We start from the raw sequence: 13712 nt of genomic DNA, 5'->3' as shown, positions 1-13712 counted from the left end.
TCAGATCTTGAGCGCGTGGTACAGTGGGTGAAGAGGTTGCTGGTTACTTTTAATGCATCTAAAACTACGCGTTTATCTTTACAACGCACTGATACTCCTCGAGCATAAATTGAAAGGATGAGCTTCGTCTAGGGAAGTCTCGCGATTTTGATAAGCTTTTGGGATTGACCTTTACTCCTGTTGCAATATTTTGGATGTGTAATGGGGTATTATCCCATACAGTCGGACGATTCTATTTATAAATGATGCTGCTAGGATCTGACACATCGAATTAATTCACGTTCTACTACCAACCAATCAGAAACCAAAATTGATCCATAAATATTAAACCTTTTCTGTTGCAATTTCGCATGTGTTTTCCGTCTCGACACGGTAAGCATATTTTTCTCTGTGGAACTGTCTACTGCAAACCAGTCACCTCTCAGGACTTGTGTCTAACAAGGAACCTTCGGAAACTTTTCTGTCTACTGCAAACCAGTCACCTCTCAAGACTGGTTTAGAACAACGAACCATCGGAAATTGTTCTGTCCACTGCAAACCAGTCTCCTCTCAAGACGTATATAGAGAAACGAACCATCGGAAACATGTCTTACACTTCTAGAGGTTATGGGTCCAGCGTAGTCTTTATTTCGATGGATCCAAATCAAAATGCGAATCGTGGCAAGTTAAATTTCTAGGATATCTACGAATCCAAAAGCTACAAAAAGTACTTCAGACATAATCTGACAACAGAAACGACCCCGATTTCATTGAAAAGAACACAACTGCCTTTGCGGAATTAATACAATGTTTCGATGACCGAAGTCTATCACTGGTAATGAGAGAAGCCCTGTACGATTGCTGCAAAGCATTGCTCATAGTGAGAGAGAATTGTTTATCGAAAGGAAACCCCAAAATTATTTCTTTGTACACTTAACTGGCCTCTCTTAAACGAACTGAAGCGGAAACTATTACTGATAATTTTATGAGAGCCGAAACTCTAAATTCTTTAAAAATGGCTGGGGAAGTTATAAGTGAGTGTCTGTTAATTTCCATGGTCGTTAAGGGATTACCGAGTTATTTCACACCATTTACAACCGTGATAACCCAGAAACAAACCCCCACGACTTTTAGCCAATTCAAGGTAGCACTCAGAAGTTAGGAAGAAACTGAAAAAAATGATAACAAAAAAAATCCACAATATCATGAAATTTTAACATTCACGCATAAATGCACCAAAATTATACCCATGCCGGAATTAAAACCGCACCTTTGCCCCAAATAATTTTTCTCCTAAGAAAATAGATACAGTACTCAAAATGGCGACGCCATTAAAAATGTAGAGAGCTCTGTTAGCGAACATACATTTTTTTATTTTCGTGTACGTTAAATGCTTCAACAAACAATAATAATTTTCTGATCGATTGTGGTTCCACGTCACATGTGATTACAACGCAATCTGATTTTATCAATATTGGTCCCAACTTTAGGTGACGGGCGTCGAGTAAAGAATATCTTTTTATAAAGAGGCGATGCAAAAATGTCGCTAAAGAACAATAAAAGTGAAGTATGTTTCTGTATTCTAGAAAACACTCTTCTAATCCGAAAATTTAAACAAACTATATTTTCTGTACGAGCTGCCACGAAACAAGGAGCTAATATAAATTTAGCCACAATAAATAAAAACGGGTATACTCGAATGGAACTGTATTCGACATTAAAGAAAATAGAAACGATATTATTTAAATGGCGTAGTCCCATCGAAAACCGCCTGCCATGAACTACAAACATGGCATAAACATCTTGGACATTGCAGTATTCCTGATATCCAAAAGTTACCGACTGTAGTTGATGGAATGCAAATACAAACATCAAAATAATTCAACTGCGACGTCTGCACGCAAAGGAAAATGACAAACTATCAAAGTAAGATACCAGAATAGAAGGGTAAAAAAATCCTATCAATGGTGTATTGTGACTTGAATGGTTCCGTGGAACATATGGCTCGAGAACATTATAGATATGTGTTGAATTTCGTAGATCACCATTTAGATTTAATAATGGTTTACTTTTTAAAGAACAACTCTGATACCCTGCTAGCAACTAAAAATATCTAGCCGACATGGCTCTCTATGGTGAAGTCAAGTGTGTTCGCTCTGAAAACGTTATTCACCAATAAAGACGTATAATTTTTACTAATTGACCATCATATCAGGCATGAAAAATCAGTTCCTGGATCGCTACACCAAAACGAAACGGATGAAAGAGCGTGGCGGACACTTTTTGAAATGGCAATATGCCTACAAATTGAATCAAAACTCCCCAAACCCGTCTGGACGTACGCACTTATGGTGACAACCTATATACGCAACAGGTCTTTTAACAAAACACTATCTGAAACTCCAAATGGATTTTTCTGTGGGAAAAAAACAAAACAAATTAAAGCAAAATGCATATATTTGGGTTCACTTGCTCCGCATATATAGATAACAAGACTAAATTGAATATTATAACCGACAGAGGTATATTTCTTGGATACAATAAAACAGTCCAGCCAATTTAATATTTTCTCCAGAAAAAAAAACATAAAATAAAAAGTGTCTGATGTGTAAAATTCACAGGCACGTTAATTTTATAGACGAAAACCCGTCATATGAAGAAGATGAGCTTATATTCCCACAGATAATTAAAACAAAAGAAGATGATAAAAATGGCGGAGAAAAGAGTATCCATGATGATGATGATGATGATGATGATGAAGTCGAAAGATATCCCAAAAGAAATAGAAGGCGACCCGATTTTTTGTGGTCGAATATATAAAAGATTATCAAATCGACTATTGCCATTCAATGGAAAATGCGCCAAAAAGCTTAACGAACACTTAATTCAGAACATTATGATGAACGAAAAATTGCCATGAAAATAGAAATAGATGCTTTAACCGAAAATGATACCTATACGGTAGTGCCTCTCCCAAAAGATAAACATGTTATTTCTACAAGATGGGGCTTCACAAAAAAGACAACAGTATCAGGTGTAGAACACTACAAATTCAGATTTACGGTATAAAATATTTTTCTATGTTTTCACCGACCAGAAACCTAACGACAGTCAGAATTTTACTGCCAATCCCATCGCAATATGGCCTAAACATCCATCAAATGGACGGAAAAAAATGCTTATTTGAATGCCCAAATAGACTGTGACATTTATATCAACCTTCCAGAGAGATTTATAATGAAAAACAAAAATAGCGTGTGGCGACTTAACAAGTCATTATATAGTGTAAAGCAAAATGCTTAGTGTTGGAATACAGTATTTCACGATTATATTATTAAACAGCAATTCAGACAATGCGATGTAGACACCTGTTTATGTACCCAAAACAAAGACAATAAACAACTGATTGTGTTTCGTAGATTGATGTTATTTTAATCGCACCAAATTGTGACATAATGTTAACCGATTTTAAGAACAAATTAAGTGAAGGATTCAAAATGACCGATCTCGGCAAAATATTCTGGTTTCTGGGGATAGAATTTACTCAAAGCAAAGGGCTTGTTTCAATGAATCAATCGAGATACATCGACAAAACATTATTAAAAGTTGGAAGGGGAGAGTGCAAGAAACGCACTACACCGTTCGAAAATGATATTAATAAAAATATACACACTGAATCCGAAATAATATATGACAAAAAATACCGCGAAATTATAGGTAGTCTTGTATACTTAATGACTGCGACCAGACCCGACATCTGTTATACAGTAACAAAACTGTCACAAAAATTATCACGACCGACAATGAAGGATTTAAACAGAGGTAAACAAGTCTTGCGTTATTTTAAAGGAACTAAAGAACAGAAGTGAGCATTTAGACAATCAAGAAATCCTCTAAAATAAGAAGGGTTTTCGGATTCAAACTGGGGAAACGACGAAGATCGAAAAAGTACATCTGGATATTGTTTCAGACTCTCAGAAAATGGACCTATTATTTCATGGAAATCTCAAATAAAACAGAAATATCTACCTTTAAAATGTCATAAAAAAAAACTATTTTAGAGTTAGAATTAACTTAAAGCCACGTAGTAATTAATTGTGGTAATTAAGCCAATATAGTCTTAGTACAGAACACGATAATCAATCAAAGGTCTAAGCATATAGATACAAAATATCATTTCATAAAAAACGAGGTGAACAATGAATCCATTATTTTGAATTACATATAACCAGAACAAAATATCGCTGATGTATTCGCGAAACCCGCAACAAGAATACAGTGCAAGCGTTTTTCTCAAATCTTGTTGGGGGTTCGACTAAATTAAGTTTTGCCACGTCCCTGTATATATATATATATATATATATATATATATATATATATATATATATATATATATATATATATATATATATATACATATATATATATATACATTTATATATATATATATATATATACATTTATATATACATATATATAAATATGTATATATATAAATTTATATATATATATGTTTATATATATATATATATATATATATATATATATATATATATATATATATATATATATAAATTGGTCCAGTGCAAGATGTTAAACTGTATTCATTTTCTTTGTATTAACATATTAACCTACTAAGGCGAAAGTAATACTTTTGTTGGAATAAAACAAAAAAAGAAAAAAAAGAAAAGTCACTTTTTTAAAAAACGTCTTTATAATTTTGCTTATCAACAAAATACTTTTTACATGCTTATTTTAAGTCGCGCAGAAATTACAATTTATTTTTTGCACATTAGTTTTCTTTCATATTTTAAAAAATGTCTTATCTTTTTTGCTTTGTTTTAATTAATAAAAAACAAACAAAAAACACAAAAAATCGGGTATATATTATTTATATTTATTTTTATGGGTCTTAATTTATATGTATGCGTGTCTTTTGCTTTTCATTTTTTACAAAACTGCATAATCAAATTTAGGAAATTGCTTATTTTTCACATTCCCACTCCTTTTTCAGGTTAAAATACCTTCCATTTCTTGTATTTCTCTTCTCTGTACACATATATATTTTTTTTGGCATTTGAACACAATTAAAAATGGCGTCTTTTTACATGCAAACATTCTAAGATCCAGATTATTTCTAATTTTTGTATTGCATAATTGAATATAAAGTATATATAAATCTTTGAGCAGAACGAACACAAGGGGCTTACGCATTATAAAAAATGTTGCAATATTTTGGATGTGTAATTGGGTATGATCCCACACAGTTCGACGATTCAATTTATGAACGATGCTATTAGGAACTGACGAATGGATTTAAGTCACGTTCTGATACCAACCAATCAGAAACAAGAATTGCTCCATAAACATTAAAGCTTTTCTGTTGCAATTTCGCATGTTTTATCCGTCTTGACACGGTAACTGCGTAACTGTCTACTGCAAACCAGTCACCTCTCAGGATGTGTGTGTAACAACGAACAATCGGAAACTGTTTATATATCCGAATCGGACAAGCGCTGGCCCAATTCGGATATATACACAGCTATGCGGATTACCCAGTATATAGCTTGGAAATTGTTACCAAACGGATGTAAAGAACGTATAATATGGAGTTTACCAAGCAAGTTGGATCAACAAAAACATTCATATCCTTGTTCTACAAATCCTCCGGCTACAGGACTTCTGATAAATGTATTATTTTCGACTTTTGACTTTCCATGTCTCACTGACTTTAGCTAATAGGGTGCATACCTTTATAACTATTTGCTAACATTTTCTCTCCTCTGATGAAATGGTATACATCGAAACCCTATAGGTTAAGGAGATTAATTTTCTAAAAAATTTTAGTCTTGCTTAGAATAATAAAAATTCTTTGATATGAAGCTCAACCACTTCATTTCATTTCAATGAGAGTTTTTTGAAATTCATCGTATTACAATTTAATATATATATATATATATATATATATATATATATATATATATATATATAAAATTTCGTCCGTATTTCAGGGGACATCATCAGGAGTTCTAGGCGAGGATGTACAGGAATACGGTCATACATTACATGCGAAAGAGAAGTTTAGTTATTTTTCTGTTCTGGAGAGAAAACAATTCATGATGAAAAGAGAATATATATCAAGTGTGTGTGGAGAGGGTCGGGTTATATACATATATGCATTTTTTTAATCAACTAGGAGCAAAAATAATGTTTTGTTAATTTATTATTCAATTACCTATGATTGAGACTACATTATAAAATCCTTTTCTTTGTTTGATGGTGTTAATGTTTGAAATTAAAGCAGATTCAATAAGTCTCCGTTTTGCTCTATCTCGGGTCGATTTTAAAATTTTTGAACGTTCGAAGCCGAAAAAGTGGCCATGTTCGACACAATGGGAAAATAGTGCATTTAAGGGGTTGGCATTTCTTATGTCCTTGTTATGTTCGTTTAGTCTGATTTCCATATTTCGCTGTGTCTAACCTATATATGATTTTTTTAAGCCATTACATGGGATGGCGTAAATACCGGCTTAGATTGTGGAGATTTCAGCGGGATGCTTGCTAGTTTTTAAAGTTCGGTTTATAGTTAAGGAAGTGGTTTGTAGTGTTTGTATGTCTTGATTATTAAGAGTATTGCAAATTGTGTCGTTGCTAGTGTTGGTAGATATAAGGAGATGTGTATTTAGTAGTGGTGTATCTGGTGGGTTCTGCTTTTGTTTGTCTATGTTTGAGTATATTTTGATGTTTTTTTTTTGTTTTAGAGATAAGGTAAGATGGGTATTGTAAAAGTTTTAGCGATTCAGTGGTATATGTGATTTCATTTTCGAGATATATAGGGTTGCAGATTCTAAGGGCACTTTCCTTATCTCTAAAACAAAGACAAAATCCATCAAAATGTACTCAAACATAGACAAACAAAAGCAGAATACACTAGATACACCACAACTTAAAATACATCTTCTTATACCTGCCCACACAAACAACGACACAATTTGCAATACTCTTAACTAGCTGTACCCGGCCACGCGTTGCTGTGGCTCAGTTTGTTTAAATGGAACACATGTGAAAGTAGAGAAACGTTTGATTCTTTTTTTCAAGAGAATGTACAAATTATTAAATTTTTTGTAACAGATGTTAAGAAAATAAACAGAAAAATACTTCCATCATTAATTATGCAAAAAAAGAAATAAAATGTTGATTTAGTGTTTCAATATGCTTATAAATTACGATAAAACTTGCTGAGTATGCACTGTTTTACGGTTGTTGTAAAAATTGAACGGAAACTTAAATTTCGCTTCATTTTAATCTTTCTTAATTTTTTAATTGCCCCCCAAACGAATATAATCAAAACAGTAACATTCAACAATTGTACTTTATGTATATAAAACACAAAATGGGTGTTTGTATTACTGTACACATAGATTCGAAAAAGTTGTGAAAAAAAAACAAATATATAACAAATAAATGTTATCAAAGCCAAGATAAGTTACTTTTCTGCCAAACTGGATATATATATATATATATATATATATATATATATATATATATATATATATTTCGTGTTTTTATTCAATGTAATATATTTATTCAGCTCGAAAACCATACAGTGTTTACCGATGTATTCGAAAATTCAAGATGGCGTCTCACACCCTCTTTAACACCGTAAGTATGGAAAAAGGTGTTATAAATGAAAAACTATACAAAATTTATAACATCTTTTCCCAGACTTACCGTGTTAAAGAGAGAATCAGACACCATCTTGAATGTTCCAATACATCGGTACGAAAACAATACAGTGTTTACCGATGTATTCGAAAATTCAAGAAGGCGTCTCACACCCTCTATAACACCGTAAGTATAGGAAAAGGTGTTATAAATAAAAAAAACTATACAAAATACTATTAAAAACACGCCGAATATATGTCAACCTATGTCACATTAACATGTATTGAGCTAGTTTTTACCAGTATTTTATAAGGTATTTTATTTATAACATCTTTTCCCAAACTTACCGTGTTAAAGAGAGAACCAGACTACATCTTGAATGTATTCGAGCTGAATAAACATGTTACATTGAATAAAAACACGAAAAATATATCAAGTTAGGTAGAAGAGTAACTTATCTTGCCTTTGATAACATTTATTTGTTATATATTTGTTTTTTGACAACTTTTTCGAATCTATGTGTACAGTAATACAAACCCATAGTGAGTAAACACCAGACGATTAGTTAAAAATCTAGCGATTATTTCCCTTTCGTTATAAACTTTTTTAATTTCTTTGTTTAATAAATATTTTGTGGGGTTTGTATTACTCTACACATAGATTCGAAAAAGTTGTCCAAAAAGAAATATATAACAAATAAATGTAATCAAAGGCAAAATAAGTTAATTTTCTACTAAACTGGATATATTTGTATTGTTTATATTCAATGTAACATGTTTATTCAGCCCGAAAACCATACAGTGTTTACCGATGTATTCGAAAATTCAAGATGGCGTCTCACACCCTCTTTAACACCGTAAGTATGGAAAAAGGAGTTATAAATGAAAAACTATACAAAATGTATAACATCTTTTCCCACTCTTACCGTGTTAAAAAGAGAATCAGATTCGAAGAAGTTGTCCAAAAACAAATATATAACAAATCAATGTTATAAAAGGCAAGATAAGTTACTCTTCTACCTAACTTGATATATTTTTCGTGTTTTATTCAATGTAACATGTTTATTCAGCTCGCAAACATTCAAGATGTGGTCTGATTCTCTCTTTAACACGGTAAGTTTGGGAAAAGATGTTATAAATAAAAAAACCTAAAACTCGCTCAATACATGTTAATGTGACATAGGTTGACATATATTCGGCGTGTTTTTAATAGTATTTTTTATAGTTTTTTTTATTTATAACACCTTTTGCTATACTTACGGTGTTAAAGAGGGTGTGTGACGCCATCTTGAATTTTCGAATACATCGGTAAACACTGTATGGTTTTCGAGCTGAATAAATATGTTACATTGAATGAAAACACGAAAAATATATCCAGTTTGGCAGAAAAGTAACTTATCTTGGCTTTGATAACATTTATTTGTTATATATTTGGTTTTTTTCACAACTTTTTCGAATGTATGTGTACAGTAATACAAACCCCCTTCGGAGGTTGGAATGCCCCCCACCGAAAATGTAAATGGAAAAATCGATTTTATAGTGAGATGTAAGAATGGTTAGTCGAAGAAAAGGGTGAAAAACAAAACAAATAAGCAATAAATAATTAATACCAAAGGCAATAAATGCTACTTTTTTTTTACTTACATGTATCAGTTTACTTTATGTTTGAAAGTATTTTCAAGTGTTTTTTTTATTTTTTAATAAAAGTAAAAAAATACAAAAAAAAGAAGTCGTATTATCGTGACGTCTGACAGCGATCACCCGATCCATGGGTAACGTGCAGTAACGTAAACCGTCCCCCAAGAAAAAGAACACAAAGGGAAGTCCATGTACGTGAATGTCGTCTGGTAAGTGGTACGGTGCAAAAGTAAAGGAACGGGGCACAAATAGAGTTGGATACACAAGTAATAGTCGTAGAGTGATAGAGTGTAAGTAAAACCTGGAATATCAGGTTGTTTCGTTTCGTTTTAACAATGGAAAGAGAAGAAAATGGAGAGAAAAGAAAGAAAGAAGGAAAGAGCGAAAGGAAATATAAACATAGGGAAGTACCCCCACCACCATCACCCATAAAGCAAAAAGACAACGAAAGGTAAGCAAAAAAGAAAGAAAGGAAAAAAGCAAGTAAGGGAAGAGCGAAACGGAAGTTGTGTTTGTGTAAGTAAGTTTGGTGCGTTTCACGAAAATGTCAATTCAGGTTTTCATATAACTCTAACCACGTTGGTTATAACGTAATCGAAGTAATGTAATTGTGAATTCAATTCCAGGTAACGGATTGTGTTCTGTTTGAATCTAATTTTATTATAATAAATGCTTTATAAATTGTGTTTATATTTTATGCTAACCAATGGCAAAGTAAGCGTGGTTCGTTTCTGCGTAGTCCAGTCCAGTTTTTAGATACATTCTAACCGGTGGTCGGTTTTAAATGTCTCCTGTGAACGGTCTGGAACGGTGTAAGTGAGTGGCGGCGATAGGATGAATTTGTTAGAAAGAGTTTACTTTACTACTTCCATTAAATGTAACCGATTTTTACAGTGGACTCTCACCAGACAGAATATAGGAAACTCTGATCAGCGTGATCCTAGATATGTAATAACCCTATAACATACGGCAGATGTCGTGATTCAGTTTGTGAATGATACGGCTGCACCAAATGTATACAGGTGCAGTCCTATAAACGTCAAAGTCGGAGGGGAAAAATGAGTTCATTTTATTTATATAGAGATAATCTAGGCATACAACACTACAAACCACTTTCTTAACTATAAACCGAACTTTAAAAACTAGCAAGCATTCCGCTGAAATCTCCATTTCCAAAGCCGGTATTTACGCAATCCCATGTAATGACTGCAAAAAATCATACATAGGTGAGACACAGCGAAATTTTGAAATCAGACTAAGCGAACACAAAAGGGACATATAAATGCCAACCCCTTAAATGCACTCTTTTCCCACTGTGTCGAACATGGCCACTCTTTCGGCTTTGGATGTGCAAAAATTTTAAAATCCATCCTAGATAGAGCAAAACGGTGACTTATTTAATCTGCTTTAATTTCAAACATTAACACCATCAAACAAAGACAAGGATTTTATAATGTAGCCCCTATCATAGATAATATAAGAATAAATGAGGAAAACGTTAATTTAGACCCTGGTTGATTAAAAAAAAAATGCATATATGTATATAACCCGACCCCCTTCCACACACACTCGATATAAATTCTCTTTTCCTCATGCAATTTTTTCTCTCCAGAACAGAAAGAGAACTGAACTTCTCCTCTTTCGCATGTGACATATGACCGTCTTCCTGTACATCCTCGCCAAGAAATCTTGATGATGTCCCCTGAAATAGGGACGAAACGTTGATTTTTTTTGTTTTTACTCTTTTAGGTTCTTCCTTTTTATTCACATAACGTCTAAAGCATCGTTTATATCTTGCTTTATTATATTCAGATATACATCCATACACATATATATATATATGCATATATATATATTTAAAGGAGATAAGAACAATAGTCTAAAGAGCAGTGTGTATTTTAATTGATTGTAACATTACTAGTTTAATTAAAATACAGTGAAAGAAAAGGTTCTAGTTTTAATTTAGCTATATAATAAGCTCTATAGGTAAATATCCTAGAGCTAAGTTTATATTTAGTAATGTGATTGGTAATTTAAAAATCAAATTATAATTAAATTAAAAATCCGTTTCATAAGAAGTAACAACACTAAAAGCAATAATTTGTACGGTCGTTTCGGAAAACAATGTTTTCATTGTGGTAGACATCAAGTTACGGATAATACTTTTTGCATATAGTTTTTTATAAACAAAGTTTCCTCATCAGCAAAATATTGGGAAAGGTTTTATGTATATGTAAAAGACACCATAAATAAACCTAGCATTAAAAATAAGGCAGATGTATTTGGAAAAAATAAAATAAAGTTATGGATTTAACTTGATAAGAAAATTAATATGGGTTAAAGATGGAAATAAAATAGAGTAAAATTATAAATCTAAATTGGATTTAAATAAAATATTATAATAGTATTTTCTAATAATATATATAAATATACATATATGTATATATATATATATATATATATATATATATATATATATATATATATATATATACATATAAGCACATATCTTTACTAATGTTAAAATGTTCGCGTGTTCACAAATCGTTTACTCGGAAACTACTGGGCAGATGTTTTGGAACATTTGCAAAACTATAAATTATGTGATTGAGAGTGTTGTATTATTATTTTTATATGTTAGTCACCACTTATCAAGGTAATTATTGGAATAATATCGTAGACTCCGTTTGGTAATGGAGATTTGATAATGTGTCTTACTTAAAGGGCGGTTTGTCATGAATTGGTTTAAGTTGGATTTTAATATATCCATATTATAATCAAGTTGTAAACAGGCAAACAGAAGAGTTCCAAGGGTGGGCACTTTTAAGAAAGACGCTTTGTTCATAGAATCTACGTTTTTTCTTTAGTCACAGATAAAGAATGTGAAAAATTATAACCAACGGTTTCATGCCCTCTGTAGGTGCCAGAAATTGTTAATCGAAATAATCGATGAGATTTTGTCAAAGTGTTTATTTTTGAGCAGACTAACATTAGAAGTGAATTTCAGAAGTATTTACCACGCATATGTATCATTGCACAAATTAACTAATCCAAAACAGAAAATTTAAGCAGAGAGATGTTCATTCCAAATGGTGGAATGCATAATTGAAACGACATACAAATTTTTATTTTATTTTAAATTTTCATTCAATTCATTAATTATATATTAAAACATATTTCTGCCTGATAATTTTACTAATACATTTTCATACTTTAAACTTACGTTTTCACATTTTAAATCTTGCATAAGTTTTTTTAGATACTATTTACTCCAAGGACATCTCCATTCAAAATAGCCGTATTGTCTACTTACATGAAATAAACCTGGTTAAAAACGTATTACTATTGTTTTATTTTTGTTGTAATAAAAAGTGTATCATTTGTTAGTTTTAGAAATCTTATTTTACGTTGGTTTTATTATTTTACTTTAATTTGATTTAAATTCAACGTGTTTTTATTACGACGAGCCTTAATTAGTTGCCTTTAAAATGGCTGAGATGTACTTTACAATTAGCAACTTTGTTTAAGCTCCATGGATGAAGTAGGATGCAGTTTATTCTCCCTTAATTCCAACATGTAACGGACTTTAAGGGAAATTGTAAAATCTCTGGATGTACGGTGTATCTTATACATAAGTACAAATAACGCCGGGTAATTAGTTAGTATACATATAATTTAATAAATTCTAACAAAATTAATAGAACTCAATATAATCCAACTAAGTTTCTCAGACAAAACACTTCATGATAGAATATAGTTATTCTTAAAATATGGCTTCTCTTGAATAAAAATACTAAACATTATTCATTGAAAAATATCCATATCATCTTAGTATTCAATGTTGACAGACGTTGTTAAGAAAATACTGAAAAGAGTTAGTACTTATTGAATTTTCTCAATAGTAAATACACACATACACACCCTATACATAATAAATAAAGGAACACCAATAAGAAGCTTTGCCAGTTTAATAAATATGGAGTTGTGTAAGTATGCCATATATAAGGTAATAAATAAACAAGCATGTGCAAACGAAATGACAGCTTGTAGAGTTTAGAAAAAAAACATATATCGATTGTCTAAAAACAATCTTATATATGAAAACTTATATGAGAACCATCTTATATCGATTGTCTGAAAACAATAAAAATGAAATTGCTATAGTACAATTACGGTTTAGGATAACTGGGCTGTGAATGTATTAATTTATTTCAGAATATCATCTGCTTTTTAAACTAGGGAGTAAAGAATGTGTTTATAAATAGCAAAATATACGTAACAAGAATGATAACATTTTACACATTTGGTTTTTATTAAGATAACCTAATTGTGTATTTCTATTAAAAAGTACAAACAACGTCATCTTTGACTGTTATTGAAGTGAATAATAAAAGAGTGAAATATGAATAATGTTAATTAAAAAAAAAATCC

The sequence above is a fragment of the Euprymna scolopes genome, chromosome 8 (assembly GCF_053919585.1).
Source record: "Euprymna scolopes isolate OS-2025 chromosome 8, ASM5391958v1, whole genome shotgun sequence".
Taxonomy (NCBI): Eukaryota; Metazoa; Mollusca; class Cephalopoda; order Sepiida; family Sepiolidae; genus Euprymna; species Euprymna scolopes.
The sequence above is the reverse complement of the archived record's forward strand: the minus strand, read 5'-3'. Positions refer to the sequence as shown.